The sequence below is a fragment of the Mytilus californianus genome, unplaced genomic scaffold (assembly GCF_021869535.1).
Source record: "Mytilus californianus isolate M0D057914Y unplaced genomic scaffold, xbMytCali1.0.p SCAF_3, whole genome shotgun sequence".
NCBI lineage: Eukaryota > Metazoa > Mollusca > Bivalvia > Mytilida > Mytilidae > Mytilus > Mytilus californianus.
Window position 1 is genome coordinate 126,257,003 of NW_026262679.1, and position 6,000 is coordinate 126,263,002.

At 31.9% G+C, this 6,000-nt stretch overlaps 1 long non-coding RNA gene across 1 annotated transcript; it reads left to right on the top strand.

The window, feature by feature from the left end:
* Positions 1-1,663: 1,663 nt before the first annotated feature.
* LOC127736134 (uncharacterized) lies at positions 1,664-3,767 on the top strand. Its single transcript, XR_007998818.1, has 2 exons — positions 1,664-1,983; positions 3,118-3,767. It is a non-coding gene; the product is annotated as an uncharacterized LOC127736134 (long non-coding RNA).
* The last annotated feature ends 2,233 nt before the right edge of the window (positions 3,768-6,000 follow it).

Consider the following 6,000-nt stretch of genomic DNA (forward strand, 5'->3'; position numbering starts at 1 on the left):
AGATATATTACACTTATACCTTGAAAACCTTTCTATTTGGCAGTTCGACTGAAGATATATTACACTTATACCTTGAACACCTTTCTATTTGGCATGCAGTTCGACTGAAGATATATTACACTTATACCTTGAACACCTTTCTATTTGGCAGTTCGACCGAAGATATATTATACACTTATACCTTGAACACCTGCTCAATTCAATATGCACAAAACATAACTTATCTTTTTGAAATAAGTGATGCGTCTTGTTCTATTTGGAAACTCATTTAACTCATTACCAGAATGTTGTGGTTGCTTTGGGAGATCGTGTACACTATCTTCCTTTTCCAACCATTGAACATTGTCTCAGTTTATTAATTGTTACGCATGTTTGCATATCTTTATACTTGTAAATTATAACTTGGGCAAATCTATGCTTAGGAGTACCTGATCCCGTTATACATTGCAGAATTAAGAAGATACGAATCAAAAGCTTACATAAACGTATATCAGATATTCAGATATACTGGGGTGTATGCGATGTATCTATACGGTGTCGCGTGTGGAGCAGGATCTGTTTACACTTCCGGAGCACCTGAGACCCGACACTCCAACCAACATCTACAACGAGATCGACTTACCTACCATTTAGATTGTACTTTATTTTGTTATTATCTACAACGAGATCGACTCACTACCATTTAGATTGTTCTTCATATTGTTATTATCGACTTACCTTCCTTTAATTCTAATTTCTGATGGTTTGTGTCTTTTTTTTTCAATTTTGTTGTTGTTGTTTTTTTCTGTATTTATTCAGTTATTTCATATTCAATACAACAAATTTTAAAAGTACATGTATTCAGTGTTCTTTTCGTAAGTTGTTTTCTAATTTGGTATTAGTATTTGTTTGATGGTTATAAATACTAACTGTATATGGTAAGTGTTAATTGTAAGAGCAACACCTATATAACAACTTCATGATTGTAATGTATTCGTTCGCAAAGATGGAATATACATTTTGCAAATGTTGACATTGGTTGAAAACATATATAATCGTTGTTACCATTAGATATTCATGAATTATTTGAAAATATAAGATATAATATTAAATTAATTAAAGGGAATTTGATTAACAACAATTGGAATTTGTTAAGGCTCGGATAATCTTGAGAAATATTTCAAATATTTGTCTCTGTTTTAAATTGGTTCCATTTAAAGTTGATAGTTATTTTATTTCTATTAATATCTGATTCGAAAATAGAATTTAATTCTTTTGAAATTTAAATGAATGAAACATTTGTATGAAGCAACCATTGCTTACAATACTTAATCTGTTGACACACAAGCTGCCAATAATTTTCTGTATACATAAAAGCTAGAAAAAAATCAAGTGCAAATAGGTTCCTTCTTTTTAAATCTCTTTCTACAAATTGTGCCACTGTTATGTTTAGCAACCTCTTGTACATGCTTTCAGCCAATTAGAGCTATTGTATAGTGACAGTTATCCCTCTAAGGTCACACCAAACGTTGTTAAACTGCTACTTTTGTCACTTAGGGATATGTTTCACTTATTATACATTTATGAATATGTTTTATACATGATTAAATGCCCAAATCTCTTATGTTTGTCCGTTTACCTTTGATTGATCTTTTATAAAAATATATACCACGACGATCTTTTGTGTCAACTACAAAAGACTTTCAATTAAAGGGTATAATTACATAAAAATGGCGTAAACGATTCAATTGTTACCTTTTGTTAAAAAGACAATGTCTGAGTCAAACTGTAGAAATTAATTATAGCCGGATTTGTTTGAGATCGTAATGTTGCGTAATCATAGGGATTAACAAATAAACCAGGTCCTGGCCATAGTCAAAATATCGGACCATTGACAACATTCGGCATAACATATACTCCGTATGAAACATGAGAGTTTGACGAACAGAAATTTAATAAAAAGGACAGAAAATTGTGTACGAAAAAACAAATAGTTATAAACAGGTAAGAAAGCGTTTATTTTTTTTAATTTATTTTTTCTTCATTAATGAACATGTATTCATATATACTTATCTCGTGGCACAATAATCATAATTATTGTTTCAATTATTCATTGAAAATAATGTTCTATGGGTATTAAATAGTATTACATGTATAATAGATAGCATTCGAAGTCTATATACATACACTCCCGCAACCAGATGGAAAATATAGACAAGACATCAAATACAATCAGTAATGCATTCAAATCATTTTCAAAACACTAATTCTTCAGGATACGTATAAAATCGAATATATAGAAAGGATAAAATGAGTGGTAAATTATTCCACCACAAGTATGAAACAAATTTATTAATCCTTTCGAAAATCTGGTAAATGATTAACTCAATTTACGAAATTGATAAAGAAACAATAGACTTGAATATAAAAGATAAACAAGAATACGAAATGGAGCAAACTGTCGAAAAATGAAAATTATGTAGTTACATATATAGGGTTATTATTGCATGAATATTAGTGAATATTGTACCCAGTACATTTTTATATTGCACAATATTGCGAATGCAATGTAATATTCTTCAAGAGATAATATTCACTTATATTCATGTATAACCATTTTATCGTTGAACCACTCAGTATGTTTCTATAAGGGAGATCCAAACTAGGGAACTTGTGTTCTGTAACTGTTATACCGATGACTATGGAAACAGACACTAAGAGGCCTATTCAAATTCAACGCACGTGTATGTAGCAGATTTTATCCTGCAATCCACCTCTTTGATATACAAATTAACAGGTTTGAAGATAGCACGATGTACGTATGGATAAAGAGTTGCCCCATTGGAACCCATACCGCGTCTTCTTGTCATGTTTTATACGATAATCGCATTCCTCTCTGTTGATAAAGCTCGTACAAGTAAATTTGATATTTTTAAATGCCTGTTTCAAGTCAGGAATATGACAGTTGTTTTCCATTCGTTAGATGTGTTTGAGCTTTTGATTTTGCCATTTGATAAGGGACTTTCCGATTTGAATTTTCCTTGGAGTTTGGTATTTTTGTTATTTTACTTTTTCCTACATTGTGCGAACATCATATATATCCGTTCATAGTTTATATATTATCTGTTTTAATTTCAGGTAGCCATGTCTTTCCTTAAGAATATTTTTTCGCCAAAATCAGAGATAAGTGCCTCCTCACCAACAGCATCAAAGAGTTCGAGGCTTAATGGAATTCTTCGCAAAGAAAGTACTTCGGATAGCAGTAGTTTAGACAATTGCGATTCAAGATGTTCTAGCTGTACAGAAACTCAAAGTGTTTACATATCAAATTGTGAAAATTCTAGTGACGATTCAGACTCATGTATTGACTGTGGCAGTAAACTTGGAAAAAATAGCTCTAAAATTAACCCTAAGAGAGTATCATTCAATGCACAAGTGAAAAGGCGGGTATTTCTGTCAGACGCAAGTGAAAGAGCACGTGATCGAACAAACCAAACAGTTGTTAGACATTCAATCCACGTCAATCCACACGAGCATTCAATCCACGTCAAACCAAAGTATCACAGACATTCACTGAAAACATCAGGATATGTTATGTATGTTCCGGGTCATCCGGAATCTTCGTACCAAGTAACAAACAAAGGAACAGTATATTTCAGAATTATATGACCGTACTTTTAGAGTTTGAGCATGGAAAACAACATGTAAATGTATCTGCAACAAAGTGCAATAAAACGGAAACGTGTCAGAAGTGATCAGTTGTTGAGTTAATAAAATATTTTGTTAAACATTTTTGTTTCTAAGTATGTGCAGTGCATGCGTTTTTGATATAAATTCAGTATTACTCTTCAGAAATTGGGCACACTTTAAGATTGTAAAACAAAACTGACTATGTCGCCATAGTTATAAACTACTAAAGAAACACACTTTTATAACATAATCCGTTCGATATATCTCTATAAAACATTTATTGTGAAAAGTTTATCAAATGTTTTTACGACATGACTTGATTATATTTCAGGTAAGATGCTCCTACAATCAGTTTTGAAAGTACTAGGGCTTAAATAAGGAGGAAATATAATAATTATATTAAAGTAAGATCTTGAAAACATGAAAATTAGAGGTGATAGTTTGAAGCTACTGGTAACATTTGGTTCAGTTAGTTTTACTTGTACGATGTATGTATATTTAAAAATACGAATTAATTTAAACCTCCTTTTTAGCTCACCTTCCCCACAGGGCAAAGTGAGCTTTTCGCATCACTTAGAGTCCATCTACCGTCGTCGTCGTCCATTAACTTTTACCAAATTTTACCTCTGAAACTACTGGATCAAATTTAATCAAACTTTGCAACAATCATCATTGGGGTATCTAGTTTTTTAAAAAATGTGTCAGATGACCCCGCCTACCAACCAACATGGCCGACATGCCTAAAAATAGACATAGGGGTAAAATGCAAGTTTTGTGTATTATCTAGAAAACCGCTATGAATAAAGACATCTCAGAATGTTGAAATTTGCCTTTTATTCATTTACACTAAAACTGTCAGACGACTTCTTACATGACTTATTGCCCTTTAATGATACATTTTGCCAATTTCTTGCGTTTATGCCTAATATCTTAAAACTATAATAGATAGATAATAACTTAAATAAGGCAAAAATGATAAACTAGACAAGATCGCCAAATAAGTCTACATAGCCTGAACGATCGTCCGACGACTCCTTAATGGAGTTGTTGTTCTTTAATGACGAGTTTTACCCATTTATACCTATCATCTTGAAAATTATAATAGAAAGAGAGACACGTTAAAAGACACGATCTGCAAATAAGTCGTCAAGGCCAAAAATGTCCAACAACTCCTTATTGGAGTTATTGTCCTGTAGGCATGATTTTTACCATTTTGTTTTGCGTTTTGCCTAATATCTTAAAAACTATAAAGAATAGATAGACACTTTAAAAGCAAAAATGATCAGCAAGATAATATTTACAAATAAGTCAACTTTTGCTGAGATTACACCCTGTTTTTGGTAGGGTTTACGTTGCCGAGTCTTTAGTTTTCTATGTAAACTAATGTTTCTTTGTCAAACCTACATCAAACTTTACAGAACTTCAAAGATCAAGGCTTCTTCATAGTAAAGAAATAGCACCCGAAGAAAACAACTATTACTTTTATTATTATGTGCCGTATTATACTAATGAATGGACTATGCGAGTTACCATTTAGATACAATCTACAGAAATGTTTTTTTTTTTAAAAACATTCATGACTTTTTAAAACAATCATGAAATATTCAGACATTTTTTTCAGAAGCTTCTTGCCAGTCTTTCCGTATTTTGCTTATACATGGACTAAGTTCCCTTTTTCAGTCATGTTTCAGGAAAAATCAGAGACATATAATACACATAATTATATGTCTTTGGTACAGTCTATGACTAAAGATGATGAAATAGAAAATCAAAGGCCTTGAAAAACTATATATCATATATATGTCAAACCTTCAATGAATTATACAGAATTTGGACAGAAGCTAAATGTAGTTCATAATCAACAGATAACACCCTGATCAATCCTTTTATCATTTTCCTTGTTCATTGCGTGAACCCCTGAGGGTTGGTCAAATTTGTAGTCTTTCGGAATACCGGAAATGCATACTGTCTTTTCGGAATACATATGTTTTTTTCTATTGCCACTTGCGTAATAAGTGTTAATTTATCTATGAATATGTATTAGCGTCTAACAGTTGCTATAGAGATAAGTGTTAATCGAGACTAATTGATATCCTACATAAGTAGCTAATGAAAATAGAGTCGCATATGTTAAGGGTTTTGAAATACAAGCTGTGTTCACATTGGAGATCAAGATGATTTCAAGCGAAAAAAGTGACGGTCAATGGATAGGGCGTTTTTAAGATTTTCAAACTGAGCCATTTTAGCGAAATTAAAAAAGGGTCATTTCCGTTTAAGCCGCAATTAAAATTCTACGTCCAGGAAAGATGTGAACAATCAAGGTGTTTCTGA